We start from the raw sequence: 23,230 nt of genomic DNA, 5'->3' as shown, positions 1-23,230 counted from the left end.
TAAAGTAACAAAGCTCGCTAGTGGTGACTTACTGCTAGAAATCCAAAGCAAAGCTCAAGTGTGCAAACTTGCTAATATCGTGTCGTTTGAAGACATCCCCGTCCTAATTTCAACCCACAGATCGCTGAACACAGTGCGTGGGGTGATTTCCGAAATTGACTTTTTGGATCCCTCCGAAGAAGAAATGCTAAATGGGCTTTCCGAACAAAATGTCAGCAACGTTCAGAGAATTAAAATAAGAAAAGACAACAAAGAGTTACCTACCAAGCATCTAATTTTGACTTTCACTTGCTGCACACTTCCAGAGACAATTGAAGTTGGGTATACGAAAGTTGCAGTTCGCCCATACATACCGAACCCTCGACGTTGCTTCAACTGTCAGAGATTTGGCCATGGCTCCCAGAGTTGCCGTGGTCGCAAAACCTGCGCGAAATGCGCATCCAAAGACCATGCTTCTGAAATATGCGAAGCAGCACCTCGCTGCGCGAACTGTGAAGGAGAGCATGCTGCATACTCCAGATCTTGTCCCTCATGGAAGAGAGAAAAAGAAATCATTACATTGAAAACAATTGAGAACATTTCATTCAAAGAGGCTAGAAACCGCATCCTAGTTAAAAACACGTTTTCACTGAAACCGAACATGAACTTCGCCGATGTGGTGCGACAGGGCGATCCACCACACCGGCCTCCGGCACCTGCCCAGACCACACATAGTGAGGCTGGGACGGAGCCATCCTCGCCCCCGGTGGGAGCAGCTCACGCTGCTCCACCAGCCGCAAAGCAGGCTATGCCGTCCCTCGAGTTGGCAAGCCTCAAGGCCTCTGCCCACGTGGAGAGGTCTGAAAAAAGTGCCGACGTGCAGTCTGCACTATCCTCCAGCGCCTCTGATGAGGTAATGGAGACGAGCCAGGGTGGTTCCGTGCCGTCAACGTCACAGGGACGGCGGAACTCCTTGGATACTGCGTGTAAAGAAAACCCCCGAATCACGGGGCGAAAACCAATTAAACGTATCCCGACCCCACACACATAAATCAATATGGCGTTCCTAATACACTGGAATTGCAGAGGACTCCTAAATAATTTTAGTGATATAAAAGAGATAATAAATTCTTTCTCTCCTGTAGCAATGTGCCTACAGGAAACGAACTTAGGTCCTCAGCATACAAATGTACTAAAAAAATACAAAGTCTTTCGCCGTGACCGAGAGCAAGCAAACAGGCTCTCAGGAGGGGTAGCCATCATTGTACAAAGTGGCATTGCAGCTCGTGAAGTCAAAATAAAAACCAAATTCGAAGCTGTGGCAGCCACTTTGCTCTCATACAAAACGATTACGGTGTGCTCTGTGTATTTAGAACCACACCTAAAAATAACCCTTCATGAGTTAGAGGACCTGTTCCAACAATTACCAGAACCCTATCTGGTAGTTGGGGATTTTAATGCGCATTCCAGTTTTTGGGGAAGCGAGAAAGCAGACGTAAGAGGACAAATTATAGAAGATTTTATTTTAAGCAATAATGTTTGTTTGTTGAATTCTGGCAAATCAACATACTGCTCCCCAAGCTCAGGAAAGATGAGCTGTATCGATTTATCTTTTAGTTCACCTTGTATTTTTAACGATTTTAAATGGGACGTCATAGATAACCTATATGGAAGCGATCATCTACCAGTTAAAATCACTCTTCCATCCTCACCTGCAATCATTCCAAACAAACCACGACGATGGAAACTCCAAGCAGCTGACTGGACACTGTTTAGAGAAAAAGCCAATCTAGATGAAGTTTTTTCTGAAGACCTTAGTGTCGATGATCTCAATGAACAATTCAGAACCTGTATTTTAGCCGCTGCCCGTTTAGCTATCCCCCAGACTTCAGGAGTGGTGAGACAAAATCACAAGGTGTGGTGGACTCGGGAATGCAAAGAAGCAAAGCGAAAACAAAATAAAGCCTGGGGTGTCCTTCGCCGATATCCCACTCAGGAAAACCTCCTAATCTTTAAAAAGGCACGAGCTAAAGCACGATACGTCCGCCGTAATGCCGAAAAGACGTCATGGCAAGCATACGTTTCATCAATAAATAGCACAGTCACATCAAAAAACATGTGGGAGCAGGTACGTAAGCTTCATGGTAGCTACTCCCCATTTACAATTCCTCTCCTGACAACCCCCGGCATCCAAACAAGTATAGAGGAACAGGCCAACATATTAGGAGAACATTTCGTTGCAGTCTCTAGTTCTTCACACTACACTCAGTCATTTTTGAAATATAAGAACGTGGCTGAAAAGCAAAGGCTTCCGATTAGTGGCAGCACAAACGAGCCGTATAATAGTTTAATCACTCATCAAGAAATCACTAGAGTACTGTCTGCAGGGAAACAAACTGCGCCAGGGCCCGATGAAATTCATTATGAAATGCTGGCACATCTCTCCGAATCCGCTATAAATGCACTTCTGAATTTTTTTAACAAGATACTGTTACAAGGGAAAATACCGGAGGCCTGGAAAAAAGCTATTATTGTACCCTTTTTGAAAACCGGAAAGCCACCGACATCTCCCGGTAGTTATAGGCCAATAGCCCTTACCAGCTGTCTGGCGAAATCTTTCGAAAGCATTTTGAATATTAGATTGATGTTTATTCTAGACTCCCGTGAACTACTCGACATCCATCAGTGTGGTTTTAAAAAAACGTGCTCTACAACTGATCACCTTATTCGACTTGAAAACACAATTCGAGAGGCATTCATCCACAGACAACACTGCCTTGCCGTCTTTTTTGATCTAGACAAGGCTTATGATACTACCTGGAGGTATGGCATTCTCCGCGACCTAGTAGATCTGGGCATTCGCGGCAGGATGTTAAACTGCCTGCGTGACTTTTTGTCCAACCGTTCCTTCCATGTGCGCCTCGGTTCAACTCTCTCAAGGAAGTTCAGTCAGGAAAATGGGGTACCACAAGGGTGTATCTTAAGCACTACACTCTTTATTGTAAAAATGAATTCCCTAGCACAAATAATTCCGAAATCCATTATGTATTCAGTTTACGTTGATGATCTCCAGATAGCTTGCACATCATCAAGCGTATCAACATGCGAGAGGCAAGTACAGTTAACTATAAACAAACTAGCAACATGGGCAGATAAAAATGGGTTCCAGTTTTCTCCACAGAAAACAGTGGCCGTTATGTTCTCACTGAAACGAGGTTTACAGGCTGATCCCACCCTACACCTTAATGAAACCGAACTCCCAGTGAAAAACGAGCACAAATTTCTTGGCATTACATTTGACAAAAAGCTAACATTCCTACCTCACATAAACACGGTGAAAAACAAGGCCTCTAGAGCACTCAACATACTTAAAGTCCTTTCACGGAAACGCTGGGGCTCTGATAGGGCATGCCTTCTACAAATATACCGCTCCGTCATACGCTCCTCCTTAGACTATGGGTGTATAGTGTATGGCTCTGCCAGATCATCATATTTGAAACGATTGGACCCAGTACACAATTTAGGTTTACGCTTGTCAACTGGTGCCTACAGGACGTCGCCCATAACCAGTTTGTATGTAGAAACTAACGAACCCCCACTTGCCGACAGAAGAAGCATGCTGACATGCTCGTATGTTCTAAAAATCCGTTCCTTGCCAAAACATATATGTTACCCAATAGTTAACAAATGCCCATCTAGAATATTATTCACAAACAAACCCCAGGCTATCAGACCACTCCTTCTCCGTTTTGAAGAGAAATTACAAGAGTTACATGTAACGGACACACTGCCTAATATTGCCCAGAAACCTGATCCACTGCCACCATGGTATTGCTTGCCTTCTGTTTGTGACTTATCATTAACACGTTTTCAGAAAAAACTAACGCCGCAGAAACATATATTACAAGAATATTTAGCACTAAAAGAAAAATATGTGGAATACACAGCATTTTACACCGATGGTTCCAAAGCTGCACACTACGTGGGATGTGCTGTGATACAGAATAGCTGGGAAGAAATAGTACGGCTGCCGCAATGTGCATCAATTCTCACTGCAGAGAGTCATGCAATTTCCATGGCTGTGGAAAGAATATTACATGAAAACATTGAAAACAGCATCATTTATACAGACTCACTAAGTATGCTTACAGCACTTCAGCCTAGGAATGCAGTTCTGCCAATAATCGGTGACATCCTACACAACATAACAGAAGCCGCGAGGCGGGGACAAAACATCAAATTTTGTTGGGTGCCGAGCCACGTAGGAATCTGTGGAAATGAGAAAGCAGACGAGAGTGCAGCGAAAGCTCGAAATAAGCAAATCAAAAACATAAGAATTCCTTACAGAGATTGCATGAAATTAGTGTGCCATAAACTGAAAGAAAAATGGCAGTCCGCATGGAACAACCAAACGAAGAATAAGCTACGCCTTGTAAAACCCATCATTGAAGAGTGGAAGTCATGTTCACACCAAGAACGTTTTATTGAAGTTGTCTTATGTCGACTCCGCATTGGACACACACACCTCACCCATAATTACTTGCTGACAAAAAAAGACAAGCCTGTTTGTGACAAATGCGGAGACGAACTTACAGTAACCCACATTTTACTCTCCTGCAGACGACTTGAGACATTGAGAAAAAAATATTTTACGCCATTTTACAGCGAACGCATTCCTTTTCATCCTTCATTGATTTCAAGCGAAGATGCACTGGTTGGCACAATTCATGTATTTAGCTTTTTAAAAGAAACCGGTTTTCTCGAAAAATTGTAAAGCTTGACCCTGTTCTCTTTCACATCTAGTGACACACCTCATCCACCTTCTCATGTCTGAGAAGAACGCTGAGGTGTTTATTTAATTTGTTGGAATCCTCGGGGTCCTCTATCAGAAAAGGACCTTTTGAGGTTACCCAGCTTTTCCCTACATTATACCTTGCTGTTGGCGCATGATGGCCTTAGTTGCTTATGCGCCATTAAACTCAACATCAACAACAACATTCTTAAAATATAAAGAATCGGCGGAGAAACAAAGACTGCCCACCACTGGGGCTTCAAAGGAACCTTATAATAACGTCCTCACAATGCAAGAACTGAACAGGGTTCTCTCGGCCGGTAAAAAAACAGCAACAGGTCTTGACCGTGTCTACTACACAATGTTGGCACACCTATCTCAAGCATCAGCAGAAACACTTCTTAAATTTTTCAACAAAATCTGGGAATCTGGAGTAATGCCTACAGACTGGAAAAATGCAGTAATAGTGCCTTTTTTGAAATCAGGTAAACCCGCAACGTCCCCAAGTAGCTACAGGCCCATTGCCTTAACAAGCTGCCTAGCCAAATCCTACGAAAGTATCATCAACATAAGGCTCACATTCATCCTTGAATCAAGGAACTTAATAGACGTGCACCAGTGCGGATACAAAAAGGGCTGCTCGACAACTGACCACCTCGTACGACTGGAACATGAAATACGTAAAGCGTTTCTACACAAACAACACTGTCTCACAGTATTTTTCGATCTAGAGAAAGCGTATGATACCACGTGGAGGTATGGAATTTTAAGAGACCTGGCTGGCTTGGGAGTCCGTGGCAGAATGCTAAACTGTCTATCTGATTTTATGGCAAATAGAACATTTCAGGTGCGTCTCGGCGCAATACTTTCACGTACATTTACACAGGAAAATGGCGTTCCACAGGGTTGTATTCTGAGCACGACACTCTTCATAATCAAAATGAACTCTGTTAATAAGATCATACCATCCTCTGTTATGCACTCCATATATGTCGACGATCTGCAAGTTGCTTGCCGCGCCTCAAATCTATCCACTTGCGAAAGACAACTACAAATAACCATAAATAACCTTACACAATGGGCTGACAAAAATGGATTCCGTTTTTCAACGGACAAAACTGTTACAGTTCTCTTCTCCCAGAAACGAGGATTACACTTGAACCCAGTTCTCACATTGCATGGTACAACCTTGCCGGTCAAAGAACACTATAAATTTCTAGGCGTAACGTTTGACACAAAGCTGAACTTCCTGGCCCACATTAACACAACTAAAAGTAAAGCAAATAAAGCATTAAATATCCTCAAGGTGCTATCACACAAGCACTGGGGATCTGACCGAACTTGTCTACTACGTATATACCGGTCCCTCGTACGTAGCATCCTCGACTACGGTAGTGTAGTTTATGGTGCAGCTAGGCAGTCATACATCAAGCGACTCGATCCAGTTCATAATCTCGGCCTACGACTGGCAAGCGGTGCCTATAGAACATCGCCTGTCCAAAGTTTATATGTTGACTGCAATGAGCCGTCCTTACAGCAACGCAGAGCACTGCTTACACTTTCCTATGTACTACGAGTTCGATCATCACCACAACATATATGCTATAACATCGTTACACAGTGCATATCAAGGATACACTACACAAGCAAACCGAACATGATTCGGCCACTAATCTTACGATACGAAGAATACTGTCAGGCTTCTGATGTTCCTCACGAGGCCCTGCAGGTTGCGGAAAGGCCACCAAGATTGCCACCATGGTACAACTTTTCACAGCTATGTGACTGGACACTAACACATCTAAAGAAAAAAGACATCCCACAAGAACACATAATACAAGAGTTTCGAGCTATACAAGAAAAATATAAACATTACACGGAATTTTACACCGACGGCTCCAAAACACAAGAATACGTAGGTGTCGGAATAATTACGAAAAATTGGCAAAATAGCATTCGGATAAATAGTTTTTCTTCAGTGTTTACTGCCGAAGTTTTCGCAATATGGACGGCAGTTAAAAAAATTACCAGTGACAAGAAGACGAATACTATCATATATACCGATTCGTTAAGCGCACTCAGAGCTCTAAACCTTAACTCCGCTTCCAAACCCCTACTTGGTGACATCCTAAACATGTTGGCTTATAACGAATACGGAAGAACCATACGATTCTGCTGGGTCCCAAGCCATGTCGGGATACCAGGGAATGAAGCTGCAGATAGATGCGCGTTCATGGCAGCACACAAAGGTATAACGCAAACAACACTTCCATACAAAGACAGTATCCGAGCTATTCAAAAGGCCCTGACATTAAAGTGGCAACTAGAATGGGACTCTTGCACAAATAACAAGTTACACACAATAAAACCCGTGCTTAGAGAATGGAAGTCGTGCTGTCACCAGCAACGCTTCTATGAGGCGATCCTATGTAGACTCCGAATCGGGCATACACACCTGACACACAATTTTCTACTCCAAAACGAAAACCCGCCAACTTGCGAGAAGTGCCATGAACCACTCACCGTAATGCACATTATTATGACATGTCCAAATATTGAAACACAGAGGCAAACGCTCTTACAGAACCTTTATAACTTGCACATACCTTTACACCCCGCCTCAATACTCGGAGATGAACCGCTAGTGCCTTTCGCTGACTTGTTCAGCTTTCTAGAAGAAACCGGTTTTTTACACAGACTCTAATATAACGCACCTTCCACTGCTTTAACATTTGAATTCTTAATATCTTGTGGCTGGCGCAGCATGGCCTTAGTTGCTTTTGCGCCATTAAACCCGAATTAACTAACTTGAATAAAGTTGAAGTGACCTTGGTCAAACTACAGTGCTAGTGGTTGCCCAATTTTAAAATTCACAATCTTTACATAGTAGTCTAGCAGACAATATAGGCACATGTTGGTAAATGGGTATGGCGCAAATTCGAGAACCTCACAGTTGTGCTGCTGAAGCTGCTGCAAGCAGTAATGACATCTTTCTTTAGCTTCGGTATTGAGATTCAGTTCTGAGATGTTGCAGACACGTGACTTTACATCTGCACTATCAGAAATGGGGCTTTGTTTTTTGTTTTTTTGTAGCCTCAAATTTACTTACAATAATGCAAGTTAGTGAGCTAGTTGGTACATGATATAGAAAACAAACAGCCCTACAAACAAGATTGAATAAGGCACAAAATGGTGCGCTGACTACCAACTAAAAGGTTTCTTTCATGAAAGGTGGCTTATAAACCTTATAAAGGGTGGAAAAAAGGAAAGGAAATAAATAGGAAAAACAAGGAATTACTGACCAAGCTTGATGTACATTGCATGCCTTAGTTGCTAACGTAAATGATTTCTCTATTGCTTAGCTCTACACATGGAATGCTGACACATGGTGCTGCGCTGAAATAATTAGCAAAAAGTCTTGAAAATATCCGGGGCTCGCTGCTTGTCACAATGTTTATAAGCCTCTTTTTGGAAAATAAACCTCTCACTTGGTAGTGAGATCTTACGTGTTCTTCTTTAGTCCCATTTGCAGCGTTGTTTGCTTTCCGTGTCCAACCCTAGGTTTCGCTAGTTGCACTTAGCTTTACAGGACGTCTTTTTTAAAAAAATTCTATAACAGGCTAGAAGAAGGGGCTGATGAATTGAAAAATACAGTAGGCTGGTGTGGTACCAAATATTCAGGACGGCTCAAATGTTTCCATGGGGCAATATGCATTAGATTCCCTGTAATCATTACGAGGAATGAAGGTTCTTTTTGCTGGGAATTTTTATATGGTTAACGCATCCCATTTGCCAAGTAAAGTAGCAAACTGCATGAGACCAGCAGTCAGGTGCGTGTTGCCCACAAAACTGTTCCACACGTTTCCTGCGCTCACTCACAGGCACATCTACTTTGTGATAGTGGCAAGATCCCAATGTTGCATTCTGCGCACTTGACATTTTTGTTGTTATGGAAAAGATTTTTGGAACTGCTGTTAAACACATTATACAGTCCACATTTGTTACAACGGGTCCGCGTACAACACTTTCGGATATAGCAAACCATATTTCAACCTTAGTTTGCCCTACCTATTTTATTGATGCAACTAAGTTCACTTTTAATGGACTATCGGCTGCAGTGGACGAAATCGGGTGTATAAAACGGATTTTTGCCGTGTTGACACGGGTTGCTTGTGTCAGCTGATGATCACACCTCAATATCGCACGTGCTGTCTTCATTTGCGTGCAAGGCAACGGGGGGGGGGGGGGGAGGGGCAAGGGAGAGCGGTTTTCTACTCCGGTGGCTGCTGCCTACAGTGCGGACGCCCGCGTGCCATATCTTGAAAGTGATCTGCGATGTGGACAAAGTGCGGCCAGTGCTGGTAGCTTCGCATGCGCTGTGCTTTCGATGTTTACTTCATGTTGAAGCGAGAGACAGTACGAAGGTCAATTCGCTCGCTGCAGCTGCCGCGCTTCCTCACTGCAATGTTTTAACAGCGACTTTTCGCGGTCATCGGGCGAGATGTGTTCATTTTTACCTGTGCGCGCGTGACAACATGCTTGTTACTTTAGTTAGTAAGTGAATGCTTGCAACTTTATACGGCTGAAAAAAACTACTATCCTTACTTCGCATAGCTATTTACTAATTTGTTATTGCAATCGATGCTTTGCCTATCAGGTGAAACTGTGACTTTCTTTTGTTTGTCTTTCACTTTGGATGCTCATTACTCATTCTTTGCAATAACATTGTTGCACATCGTGACCAAAGTTTCGGAAGCGATGCGTTTCGGATATTACGGACTTTAGATAAAACGGAATTTTTTTTTCAGATTATCAGGGCCTGTTGTAATGAGAGTCGACTGTAACAATAATTTAAATGAGGTGCACATTGTAAATCTTATCCTGAATGTTCGCTGATATTTTCATTTGCATTGTGACATGCAGGACAGCATGCCAAATGCAGTGAAGTGTGAAGACCTGTCTGCCTGCTGACCAGTACTGTGTGTGGTATGGTGAGTGCGGAGTCTCTTATGCTGCTTGTTTATTGATGGAGCAGGAAACTGAACATGGAATATTTTCAGCGGTGTTCTTGATTTACAGGGAAGAAACACAGTATGCTAACACGGATATATACTGAGAGGACCAGTCAGAAAGACATCTTCCCAATTCTTCACATGTGCCCCTTCCCGCGTATACCAACATCCAATTTTTACCTGAATCCCTGCTGGGGCCAAAATGGAACAGAGACAGGAGATACTTTGATAGTGACATTTTTACATGATAGCATTAACCCTTTGATGGATGCAAAGAGAACAAGTAATTTAGGCGCAATTTTTCATCACCATAGGCTTTCTGGGGCAGTTTTATTACAAACAAAACAAACACGAGTGGAAACTGTCTGCTTACAAAAGAGAAAAAAGTGGGACAGCGTATGTCCCACTAACCACATAGCATGTATTCACTATGTGGGACAGGGTATGTCCCACCATCCACTTCAGTCAAATTGTCAGCAGCAGTGAAACGGGCCAAAGTAAGTGACGCATAGTGGCACATTGCACATTTTGCAGAGGTATTTGGTGCGCACTTCCTTCTGCTTTGTAGAGCACCACCGGCACCGCAGTCGTTTCCCAGTGAGGACGGGGTGGTGACCATTTCCGGCAAATCGGAGCTCATCTGGTACACCACTCATTGCGCGCCCATTCTTCTTGCCTTTCTTGTTGTAGTGGGCTTTCAGCGTTGTTTTCGATTTTCGAAACGTGTTTTGGGCAATCAGGAGACGCCCAAGCATCAGGCGGAACTGCAGATAGGTGACAGGACTCATGGAGGAAATTTGAATGAAAGCATTGACCACCGCTGCGTCCAAAATGAAGTAAAAGATACGGCTCCACCAGCGCTTTGAACGGCGGTCCGCTGGATAGGCATTCCTTTTCTGGTCAAATTTATCAACCCCTCCCATCCATGCGTTGTATTCTTTCACAACACATGGACAGTCCACTTCCTTTCTCTTCCCGTTTTGAAGGGTTCGCTGGACCTGCACGACGCTTTCTGGGTCATGATAGTTGGACATGATGTGCACATTTTTAGAGTCTCGCCATTGGTAGGCTACCACATCAGCCTTCTTCCTCCAAATGTAGGACCCTCGCTCCAGCTTGTTGTCAACTTTGACTTCGGATGGCAGATCCCTCTTGTTCACTCTAAATGTGCCACAAGCAAGGATGTCTTTCTCTCGCAGCTCTTGAAGCAGCTTAGTGGAGCTGAAGAAATTATCAAAAAATAACTGCGAGCCAGCAGGGACGGCACCATCGGCCAAAGTCAGGACAACGTGTTCGCCCAAGGTTCTGTCTTCTGGCTTCTGCATACTCTTTCCTTCGTAGAGCTAGAACTTGAGGAGATAGCCCGTCTCAGAATCCGCTAGAGGCCAAACTTTGTATCCTCTCTTGATTTTTGGTTTCATTGGCATGTATTGTTTCATGCTTGAGCGGCCTTTGAACAGAATCATGCTCTAATTGACAGCGAGGTGACTGGATGGCGAGTAGTGGGCCTGGAACCTCTCGTTCATCATCTCCATCAATGGCCGAACTTTGTATGCACGGTCAAAATCTTTTGAGCCGTAGTCGGGCATTTCTTCATTGTCGTTGAGGTGCAGGCAGTTTGTTATGTGTTGAAATCGTTTGTAGGTCATCACTTGGGCGATTTCTTTCACATGAAATAAGCTGTCTGAGCACCAGTACATTTGCAGGTGGTGCATGCGATTTACACTCATCAAAATGAGGACTCCAAGGTAGGCACGAAGCTCCAAGCACGTGAGTGTCGTCCATCGTTTCCGGTTGGTTGTTGCTGCATACAAGTTTGTTTGATCCACGATATGTTTGATCACGTCCTCATCGAAGTAAAGCATGAATGCTTCAATGGCAGTGCTTCTTTCCAAGATCTTCTGCGATCCAGATGCATTATGATTTGTCGGAATCGTCGCAATGAATTTGGACATGTCCCACTGGCTGGCTGTATTATCATCACCTGACCCTTCAGGGAGCTTCTTGACTTTTTTTGGTTTTGTTCTTTTTCCTGAGTAAGGCTTGCGCGCAATTTTTTTGCGCTTGCTTGTCGTGGGAACAGGCAGAGGTGGCGAAACGTCGTCCTCTTCGCTGCTCTCAGCGCTTCCAAGCACAAAGTCTTCCTCATCAGAACTATCGCAGTACTCATCGGCGCTGTCATTCGACTTGTCCGGTAAACTAAAATAAAGCTCCAAGGCTTCTTCCCGACTCAGGTTTTTTCGTTCTCCTACGCAAAAAAAAATAAATCGTGGCATTCAGCTCCAGCGTCATGTTTGCGCACACCCTAGACTCGCTAAGCCTAACACTACAGGCATCAAAACAGACCACTGCCGCAAGATTCATACAGGCAACATTATTTTTGCCCGAAAATGATAACTATTGCGCCCTTATTTTTCTCTCAACATTGTTATAGTGCAAGAAATAGGTAAACTTACTTACCAGGCATCTCATAGCAGTTCACGCAGCTTTGAAAACAGGAGAAAATCACGAAGTGGATCCACAAACTGAAGAAAACAAAACTGACGGAATTTGTGGCTCCATCTGTTGCTAAGTGCAGAAAACAGCTATGAATGTTTTCTTCGAAGTCTCATAGAGGGAGCCACATCACTCAATGCCGTAATACGTTTTGATTTTGCGTTCAATCTAGAAAGAAAGTGAGCGCGTCAAGTGGGACCTCTGTGTCCCATCATCCATCAAAGGGTTAAGGGCCCTGTGTCACAGAAAATCCGGCGTCCCATGTCCCGCGTCCAGTGTCGACCATCGTTTCGGCAAAAATCGGTCCAAACCACGCATACCCAACCACGCAGGCCCTACATATAGCGTGAGGTTACTGAACTAATTGAATCTCTCAAAGTAAAATATGTCAGGAATATCGTAAAGTACAACTTTACAACTTCCAACCTACAGACATGATAGCGTTGGGTTGTAGTTATGGTACAGTTGAATCCCGCTATAACGAAATTCACGGTGCACGAAAAAAAATTCGTTCTCGCAGAACTTCGTTATCGCAAAAATTTGACGTGAAACGCAGAAAGAATTGCCCAAGCAGCAGCAAAGGCGTTTAATGCCAAAAATCTGTAAGCTTGGTTTGCTTACGCTTCACGGCGAGCAACGCCGTCACGCGATTTTCGCACTCGGTCAGCAAACCCATTGCAACATCGTCGTCTCGGACAGCAACGAAATTCCTGATGACATCAAAAGCGTCCATCACCTGTACGGCGGTTGCCGCAGCCGGCGCTTCCTGTACGTCGTCGTCTTCTTCATCGGAAGAGTCCTTATCATTCCGGGCAGCTTTTATGATCTGCTCATCACTCACATCTTCGTGAACAACAACACAAGCGTCAGCGCCGATGTATTCGTCGAGCTCGAGATTAGGCGGCACGGTTCCTATTTCTCCCAGCGTTTTCCAGGCGGCCGCGATCCCCGGAGCCGGTGACGCCTCTTCGTCGTCGTCTGTAACGCCTGGTGTTAGGCCAGCAGAGTGTACGGGTCGACCTTCGGCAAATCCGGCGTGCCTGAAACAGTTCACAATTACTGAGCGCCCCAGTGTGCTCCAGGCAGCAGACATAATCTGCAGTGCCACGTACAAGTCCACCTTCGTGTCTCGGCCGGTTTCAGTGTTAAAAAGCAGCCGCTGAATTAACCTCCCGCGGTAAGCGCGCTTCAGGCTAAGAATCACGCCCTGATCGAGAGGCTGTAAGACAGACGTGCAATTGGGAGGGAAAAACCTCAGCTCCGTGTTAGTGAGCTTGACTTCGTCGGAGTGATGCGCTGAACAATTGTCCAAAAGCAAGCAAACTTTACGGCCCTGCCGCTTCATGTCGCGGTCGAATGCCATCATCCACTCGGTGAAAATAGCGCGGGTCATCCATGACTTGTTGTTCGCCTTGTACTGCACAGGTAGGCTACGAGTTCCCTTAAAACAGCGCGGCTTGGCACTTTTGCCTATGACTAACGGCGGACGCTTGTCCGAGCCATCCATGTTTGTGCAAAGCAGCACTGTGATGCGTTTTTTGCTGTGTTTGCCGCCGTGACAGCGCTGCCCCTTGAAGTCGAGCGTCCTAGCCGGCAACATCTCGTAGAATAGCCCGGTGCGTCGGCGTTGTAAATGTCTGCAGGCGCGAAGTTGCTTAAAATTCCGGCCATGTTACTCGCCTTCCAAGCAGCTGCTCCGTCCACGTCTGCTGACATTGACTCGCCGCACAACACTTTTCCAACGATGTTATGGCGGGCCTTGAAACGGTTTAGCCAGCCAATGCTGGCTTTAAAATCATCAATGCCAAGTAGGCATGCATAGTTCAAGGCTTTCTGCTGGACGATGCTTCCGGACAGGGGGACGTTGCTGGCTCGTGCTTCCACAAACCACGCATGCACTGCTTTGTCCAACTCTTCATGGAGGGGCCGCGTCACCTTTTTGTGCTTCGAGGATGTGCCTGAAGCAAGTGCCATTCTCACGCTGTCCTTATTGCCTAGAATCGTTGACAGCGAACTTGCAGGAATTCCGAAGTCTTCAGCAATTGCCGCTTTCTTCCTTCCGCTTTCTGCTTGGGCGATTATTTGAGCTTTTTGCTCAAGGGAAAGAGTTTTGCGTTTTTTCACTTGCGTTTCCATCGTGTCCTGCGGATGAAAACTCGTCGTTGTCGAAGAGAAAGGCAGCGAGTGAACAACGCGACCACGACACAAAGCCAAAATGGCGGAACTGCAATCACGTGATTTCATGCTTAATGTGGCTTTGGATTTGACTTGGACTTCTCGCCAATAAAACTAGTTTCGGTTTCGATTTTGAACGCGAAAATTTCGTTGAAGCGGAAACGCTCTGCAAAAATGGTTCGTTGTGCAGAGAAATTTAGGCCATTAATTCTTATAGGATACTCGCGGGGAATAAAAAATTATTCGTTGTCGCGGAAATTTCGTTGTGGCGGTATTCGTTGTGGCGGGATTCAACTGTATATCATAAAACATGATTCTGTTATGCGGAAACTCGCACAAACCCATTTTACAGCGTCTCTAAAATTCACAGAGCTGCCATAGCCTCCAAGATTTGCGAGCGCCAGTGCACGCAAATCCCAGCTATAAAGAGGCACGCCCGGTCTCTTGCAACACCTCCAGATGGTGCTTGACTCTGCTGCATCGCGGTCCACGCAAGAGGCTGCGTTTCTATGAGAAAGCATGCCTTTGTGCGAAGCGTTCACCACCAGTGTTTCCCAGTAAACATTACTGTTACATCAGCTGCATTTGCCAGGAAGCGTGAGAAGCAGTCTGGGATCTTTGAATGCTGTCGCGTTCCACTCTTAACCCTTTGAGGGTCGATCTTTTTCGCCACGTTCGACCACCCAGGGTCCATTTTTTTGTATTGCAAATTCCAATTCTTCGGAGGGACCTATTTCGAAAAAAAATTACCGTAATTTTTCTTGGGGGACCGTAAAGTGAGAAAAAAATATTTTGCATTGGTATATGTGTACTCTTTATTCATGAATAACAACAATAAAAAAGGAAATAAACTTATAAGAATTTAAAATTTGATACATTGTTATAGTTCAAGGATTAGAATATGCGTACACGAGAATATTTATCAAGCGTGAAATGTTGCTGCTGTTACACTAATATTTACGTCCATAGCATAATCGAACTGCGTGGGTGAGCGTACTCAAGAAAACTGTGTGGTTGTGTGCCAAAAGCAAAATGTGTGACAAACTTCCGCTAATCTTCATCTTATCACCAACCAGAGGCAATTAGATACCACGAGCCTCCCCCCCCAAAAAGAAAAGAAAAGCAAACGCATGCATGGCGGCATCCTTCCTATGCTCACCCATGTGAGCATTAAATGAGTGAGAAACAGGCCGCTGCCCTTTGAGCAATTAGTAATGAGATAGCCATTAGTTTTGCGAGTGCAAGAAGCCGAAACTGCCTGCGGAACAAAACCCAAACCGCCGCCCACCCGCGCGCGCACACCAATTCGCGAGTGGTTATAGATGTACCGGAGCAAACTAGTTATAAAACAAACTATGAAACGAAAACCGAGAGAGGAGGCCCGAGAAAAAAAATTCCCTGTATCCCTACGTAGTGGAAGCACATGCCAGGAAAGAAAAATTAGGAAATTGGCGCGCTTTTTAAACGTACAGGTGTGGTAAATATACGGCATCGGCCATTTTGGAATTGTTCAAGGCGCAGTATATTTACATCATTGACCCTGAAAGGGTTAAAGGCAAAGCTTAAGCATTCCCCATATTTTTAATTGCTGCTTGCAACTTGAAAGCCTTCTGCTGTTACCATGTTTCTACATTTGTTTTCATAATAGCCAATCAACATACCTGGTGTCACATATAACTATCAATTTCCCTCATAAACGTGGCTGCCAGGAATGATGGTTCAGACTCGGTGCTGTTCATCAGAGTGCAAGACCTGGCTGGTGTCATCATCTGCTGTTGTGGTTGCCACCATCCTGCTGCTCCCGTGCACTAGTTCAAAGGGCAGCGCACCATGCATGTAAACTGACCCTATACTATGCGTGCGCTTTTCTGACACAAATGTCGCCATGCATGGAATGTGTGGCTACACTCTTGACACGAATGGGAGAGGGCAACTCCATCAGGAACGGTATTGTGTAGCATGGCGAAATTAATGGACCCACACTTTGTAAGCTCAGCCAGAGCCACTCGCGAGAATGTGGCTTTTTCTCCATCTCTTTATAATGTTGCACTGAGGTGTCAGTAGCGGCCTGCATGCCTCACTTAGCTGGCTCAGTGCTTTGAAAGTTTTTAGAGTGCATAGGAAGTGGTCATGCAACATGCGAAGTTGTCAATAGTTTGTTATGCTTTAACATAGGAGTTTCAGTCCTGGGGTTCATGAATAAATGTGCCTCTGTGGCTCAGCTGTGATTAAGCTAAGGGTTAAATGATAGTGTGAGAAATTCTGTGATATTCGCCTTAAAGTGCATGTTAGAGCATATGAACCCATTGAAGCTAACAATGAAATGTAATTCCTGTTTATTATTTCAGCATGTTCGTTATGCTTGCTCATTTGATTGCTGCACTTGGCTGCATTACATAAGTGAAACTACCAGTGAAGGTTGCCTGTAGCGTTAAATTTTTAAGGTCCACCATGTTTTGCGCTGTGTTCACATAATTTGGTGCGAGATTTCTGCATTCATATTGCAATTTCGTTGCTTGGTCAGGTGCTTGAACAGATGAAAGGGAACAGAGCTTGCACCTTCACTTATACTAAGTGCGCTTCTTCAAAGCACAGGCAAGTTTGATCTTATCAAGGACATGCACATTGCACCTCTTCAGATGGCTCTTGTTGTGCAAGTGACCCTTGATACATCAGAGTGCAACATTATTGTAGCTGTATATTTACTTGATATTCCACTGCTTATTTGATACAGTTATTGTTTTGTAAGAAATGGCAACAGTTGCATGTTGGATTTCATACTGTACGTTTTTAACTGGAGATCTGCGAGGGAGGGTATGTTGTCAGCCATTCTTTCTTAGCACTTCCGAAGCTTTCACTTTTCTTTTGCTGCCACAAAGGCAATTTTGAATGCAAGGTGCTACTTTGTTGAAAGGACCTTGAAGATGTTCACCATTTGTACTTCAGATAATGTGCGCAGTTGCTCATTCACAAGAAGAACCTCCTGTTTCTGTTTTCTCTTTTCAAAGTGGCACAAATTGCCTTGGGTCATATTGATTTCAGCTGCTCTTCTGTCTCGGTTTTCTGCCTTGAAATATTTTTGTGGGCTTCAAAACAGGCTTGCCAATGGTCCTGCACTTTGAGTGCGTGATGTTCAAGCAGAAAGTTGCACATGTATTTCTTAGCCATGTATGGCCACCTGAGTTGCCACTAATGGTGACTAGTTATCAGGACATAACTTGGAAAGACAGTAGGGGTAAAAGACATTTATTCAACCAGAAAAGACAAGGAGCCTTGCAGCTGATTGAATTTCTTTACTTGTTGGTGTGTAGGCTCAATTTGTTTTCAGCTGCTTCTGTGTTAGCAAGACCAAATGAGAAGAGGTAGCTGAAACAAACAAACAGATACAAAGTACAAGGGATGTGAGCTTATTAGCTGCAAGTGCAAAAAGGTAATTCTATATGATCACTTACATGGCATTTTCAATGTCTTCTTTTTTTGCAATAAGCAAAGGTTCAAATGGCTGTGAAGCCTAGCAATGAATATGTCCCATTGCAGCTGTGGGTGTTCAGCTTGAAAAGTCCTGCCTGTAAAACTGGGAGACAGATGTCTTGTCACTCCCTGTGAGAAACTGCTCAATATTTGCAACCTGCTGTCACATCTCGGCTGGATACCTGCAATCGTATGCCCCTGTCACATGGGCACCTGAAAGCTCCTTTTTAGGCTATGTTCACACTTGGGAAGCGGCAAGCAGGCAGGATGGCCAAAGCGGGCGGAAAATCTTTTCCACGCTAATGTTCACTTTTGTTTTGCCCATGCAGTGGAAACCACTGGTGCTTTCGCCCACATCCATCTTGTCTGCATACGTTTGTCCGCAGGATGGCACTGTTCATCACACCATGTCAAGTTGTGCTCTTTCATTGACCCATCAATTACTAAAAGCTATCATTTTGCGCAACTGCATAAGTCGTCTTTTACTTTCGTCTGCCATGGAAGAAGAAAAAGACATAGTTTTGATACTGTTAGCTAGTTGCTTTTCCTAAAATTGGACACTGAACAATGGAAAATGTTAAATTTTAGGACTGGATATTTGCATGATAGTGCAGCTTCCGGTGAAGCAGAACAGCCTTCCACTTCACCGTGGCAAAAAAAATCGGTCCGAGACCAATTGAGCTCTCCGCCACAAAATAGAGCTGTTGCAGAAGGCATCAGGAACTGCAAGCCGAGTTCGAATGCATTGATGTCTCGGCTCGATGCTGTGGACCGTCGTTGTCTAAACTCGTCAGAAGTGAGTTCATGTAAACGCGGTCATGTTGGGCTCAGTCAGCTCGATTCCTGACTCGATCTGTTCGCTTCAGGTTCATGTAAACAGCCTTTGTCATGCTAATTGTGCAGTGGCTGGTGTGGATAGTTAGGACTGACACTGGCAGAGTAGACAAAATAAAAGGAAAGCCTATGAGGTTGCTGTGCACGAAATGTTGCATCGTGAGTGTAGTCTACAGCAGTTCAGATAGCAGAATGCAGAGCCTACTTGCCACGCTATGGGGGCTAGCATCGCTGTCAGCACTGCTATCTTTAGCGAGTGCACTTTGTTTCTTAATGAGGTGCATCTGTTTCGCATCAAATATATAGAATAATATTGTAAAACCTAATTAATTCGAACTCGGTTAATTCGAAATCCCGGATAATTCGAAAGCTTTCTGCGGTCCTCTATTTTCCAATGTAAATTTGACCGGATAATTCAAACCGGCGGCCTAGGCCAACGCGGTTAATTTGAAGATTTGGGGTGCTATGCGGCCATTCCCTATCCCGATTTCACCAGATACCCGATGAAACGACGGCCATTCAGAGCCGCGAGGTGACGCCACTTAGCAATTGCGATTATTTATAGACAAAGCGCCCGACCCATAGTGCTGCTAGCACAAAAATTAGCCCATGGTACACCCCGCCCACTGCCGAAACAAATGCCTACATGGGAAAAGACGTGCTTCACTGCAACATAACGGGCATACTGCTTTTTGTCACATGCTCTCGTCCCCCACTACGCACGCTCCTCGCAGTCGCAGAGGTCACATCATCAGCACGTGTTCTGTGCCGCTGTCACTGGCTGCTGTTCGCCCATTCTCTCTCAGGAACTGCGGCGACGTGTGTGCGTGCAACACCGGTCTGCGCCGTTTCTTTGTGTGCGGTTGTTAGGGGTGTTGCAGCTAGTGTGGTGCTTTTTTTTTCAGAACTGTGCAGAAATGCCAGTGAGCGAACATGCCAAAGTATAAGACTAACGATGCAGAAGTTCTGCTTGATCCAAGAAGCAGGTAAGAACACATGTTCCAAGACCGAGTTGGCTGAAAGGCACAGCGTGCCCCTCTCGACGTTGTCCACAATATTGAAAAACAAGTTGAAGGTACTGGAGGCCTACAGCAAGACATATTCTTCGAAGCGGTCGCAAGTACGGGCTCCCACATACCAAGATGTGGAATCGGCTTTACTTCGCTGGCTGCAGAAAGCAAACACAGCCCACCTTCCCATCAATGGAATGATATTGCGGGAAAAGACCAACAACTTAGCTCTACAACTTGGGCACGAAGAGTTCAGGTATAGCAATGGATGGTTCAGCTGTTTTAAAGAGCGCAATAATTTGACCTTTGTAGCCGTCCATGGCGAGAGCGGCAGCGCAAACGAGAGCATCGGCGACAACTGGAAGAAGCACATGTTGTCTCCGTTGCTTATCGAGTACAGTGCAGACACTGTGTACAACCTTGACGAGCCAAACTTTTTCACAAGATGCTGCCCACAAAAAAGTTCGCAGTGAAGGACACCGCGGTTGAGGGTCGAAAGCAGGGCAAGGAAGGAATTGCCATTCTGTTTGGCGTGAACGTGTGTGGTAAACACAAGCTGCCGCTACTCGGAGTTGAAAAGAGCGGGAAGCCTCGCGGCTTTAAAGATGCACAGCTGCCGCCAAGGGATGAGCTTATCTACCGGCACAACAAGAAAGCCTGGGTCACAGGTGCAATATTTGAAGATTACGTTCGGCAGCTTGACCGTAAGTTCGCAGCCACAGGCAGGAATGTACTCTTCGTTGTTGATAATTGCGCAGCGTGTGGTGACATCCCACGCCTGAAATCTATCAGGATGGTATTTCTTCCTTCGAACACCATGTCGATCTCGCAGCCAATTGACCAAGGCACCATTCACCACACGAAGATTTACCACCACCACCTGCTCAAGCGCATGCTCCTTTGCTATGACAATGGCAAGGAGTACTCCATCGACCTCCTCGGGGCCATATGTCTTATTGTTTATGCATCGAAGCAAGTGCCCAGATTGCCAGATACATCCATTAGGTGTGCATAATATGGTGCACCTTGGACATTCAGTACGTCCTTTAGATATCCAGATTTATCCAGAAAACATTGTATAGATGCACTATGGATCATTGCAAATGCACCCAGAACATGTAAGTGGTACGCTGTGGGGATGTCAGGGCTGGATATAGGCAACGTCTAATAGACGTCCACAACATCCTGTAGATATATTTATTACATGTAATAGATATCCACAACATCCAATAGATGTTTACTGCATCTAATGGATATCTATATTAACCACACTTACGTCCATAGGACATCCATTGTACTATTTTTGGCTGTTCCTTTTATTCATCATGCATGCATGCACTGGGCCTCTTCAGTTTGTTCTCCCAGACTGCCCTAGACTGCTTGAGACGCTACTGCGCCACTGATTATTGGCGTACGCAGCTTCTCAGACGGTCCTGGACTGTTTGGGACAACAAATCAAAGTGCCACTGTTACTAAGCAAAGAAAAACTGTTGCCACCGCCAGCATTTTTATTGTGAAACTTCGTATTGGTATCAACCGTTTGATAAGTACGTAATGATGTACGCAATATTTGCAGTGAAATACAATGGCAGACTCCAGCTGTCTCATGAAAATAAAGTAAACAGTAAAAATAGAACATAATGCTATCTCTTGGTTTCTGAAAGGCACAAATACGATAGCACAATGATAAATTCTGTAAGAGAAGCAGGCAACACCCTGCAGCAAAAGGGCGCCAAATTAGCTTCTCCATAAAGGAGAAATTCGGAACGTAGCTGCCGCATAAAAAAATATAGTTTTAACATATTGTTCTCACTCGACGAGGAAGTCATTTTTCTCGAATAAGTAAGCATGCAGTACAAGTACAAAAATGGTATGCTTATAAATTATTCGAGTAGAATAACTATACCATATTTCCATGCGAGTGAGACTACAGCCAATTCGTGTGTAGATTCATGGATCATAAGGAATGTTGTTGAAACTCATGGGAGCGGACAAGAAGAGAAAGAAGACGGTGAACTCCAGAGGCACGCACGCTAAAGAAAAGCAATAAAAAAAAAGAAGACTCTTGATTTCATTCGCATCGAACGCAGCTGTCTCGTCTCGTTTCTGCGACATGGTGCTGTGACCAGGATTGCGGCTACTCCTCTTCCAACTGGCCAAGGACTAACAGGACGACGGGCTGGCCACAGAAGACGGACGAAAAGGAGGCACGAAGGCGAACCAGCGGCAGTGAGACGGGACATAGACAGCAAGGACCAGCACGGACACAGAGGGCGACCAAGACTCGGATGACGGCTTGTCGCTACAATCTGTAAGTGACCAGCAGTTTCCTCAGTTAGTCAAGATGAACAGAGAAGTGATTTTAAAAAAGCAAAAAACGCTGAGGCCACAAATAACAAACTTAGTGAGCGATGCTGAAAAGAAACTGGAGGAAAATCAGGATCCTGCAGCGATGTCGCTGATAGCCAGCCAGATCAAAGGTATTGCAGACTCGCTTAAGAAAGCAGACGAGCAGATGGAGCAGTTCATAACACCCGAAACAGCTGACTCGCAGTTTGCGAAACCACTGAGTATGAGTTAAAGATAAGTGCTCTGCACAGCATCAACGCGTACCTTTCTCGACAAGAAATACGGGAAACAGCGAAGGAGCAACCGAACTTTAATGGAGAAGCTAGAGAGTCACAGCAAGCAACAACAGTGAAGCTACCAAAGCTAGAAATGATGAACTTTGACGGCGATAAAATGAAATGGCAGAGATTTTGGCGGCAATTTGAAACCGCTGTACATGAAAGAACCGACTTGAACAAAAATCTGAAATTTACTTATCTTCTGTCCTCACTAACCGGAAAAGTGGCAGCTGCCGTGGAGGGACCACAGTTTTCCGACAGTAACTATGGGAATGCCATTGATCTACTCAAGCAGAAGTACGGAAAAGATGACGTGCTGGTAGAAATGCATATGAAAGAACTAACTTGAATACAGTGGCAAGCTGCAAAGACCATGATGGTTTAAGAAAGCTGTCACAAAACGTTCAAGTGCACATACCCACGTGGATTGGAATCCTTAGGATTGAAAAGTTAGTCCTATGCATCGATGTTGCTTCCGATCCTGAAAAGAGCTTTGCCAGTGGATCTGTACATTGGATTCCAGTTAAAACAAAGAGTAGGGATCATTAGATCTTAAGCACAAGATCAGAATGTGGCTTTACGTCAAGAAGATATTCTTAGGCGCTTGATGAAATACATAGAAGATCAGGTAGAGTGCAGAGAGGAATTGTCAACAGCAAGGAGAGAAAGCTACGGCAACAGAACGGAGAGTAAGCAGCAGACAAGAACTATTAAATTTCAAAGTACAGCTGCAAAGTTTTGCATATTTTTCAAGAATACTACTCATTATACTGATGATTGCAGGAAAACGATGCCTTATGAAGATAAGAAAATGAAGCTCAAAGAGGCAAACAG

At 44.6% G+C, this 23,230-nt stretch overlaps 1 protein-coding gene and 1 long non-coding RNA gene across 5 annotated transcripts in view; one reads left to right on the top strand and one right to left on the bottom strand.

The window, feature by feature from the left end:
* LOC142576299 (uncharacterized) overlaps nucleotides 1-23,230 on the top strand; it is a 119,354-nt gene that overhangs the window by 21,240 nt on the left and 74,884 nt on the right. For all 4 annotated transcript variants that reach the window (XR_012826824.1, XM_075686359.1, XM_075686358.1 and 1 more), the window contains one exon: nucleotides 9,695-9,762. The gene's annotated coding sequence lies outside the window, so the exon portion shown is untranslated. The remainder of the gene's footprint in view (nucleotides 1-9,694; nucleotides 9,763-23,230) is intronic.
* LOC142576298 (uncharacterized) lies at nucleotides 560-4,381 on the bottom strand. Its single transcript, XR_012826823.1, has 2 exons — nucleotides 4,129-4,381; nucleotides 560-959 (listed from the first exon to the last, which is right to left on the bottom strand). It is a non-coding gene; the product is annotated as an uncharacterized LOC142576298 (long non-coding RNA).

Source organism: Dermacentor variabilis, chromosome 3 (assembly GCF_050947875.1).
Source record: "Dermacentor variabilis isolate Ectoservices chromosome 3, ASM5094787v1, whole genome shotgun sequence".
In the NCBI taxonomy this organism is placed as follows: Eukaryota; Metazoa; Arthropoda; class Arachnida; order Ixodida; family Ixodidae; genus Dermacentor; species Dermacentor variabilis.
The sequence above is the reverse complement of the archived record's forward strand: the minus strand, read 5'-3'. Positions and strand labels throughout refer to the sequence as shown.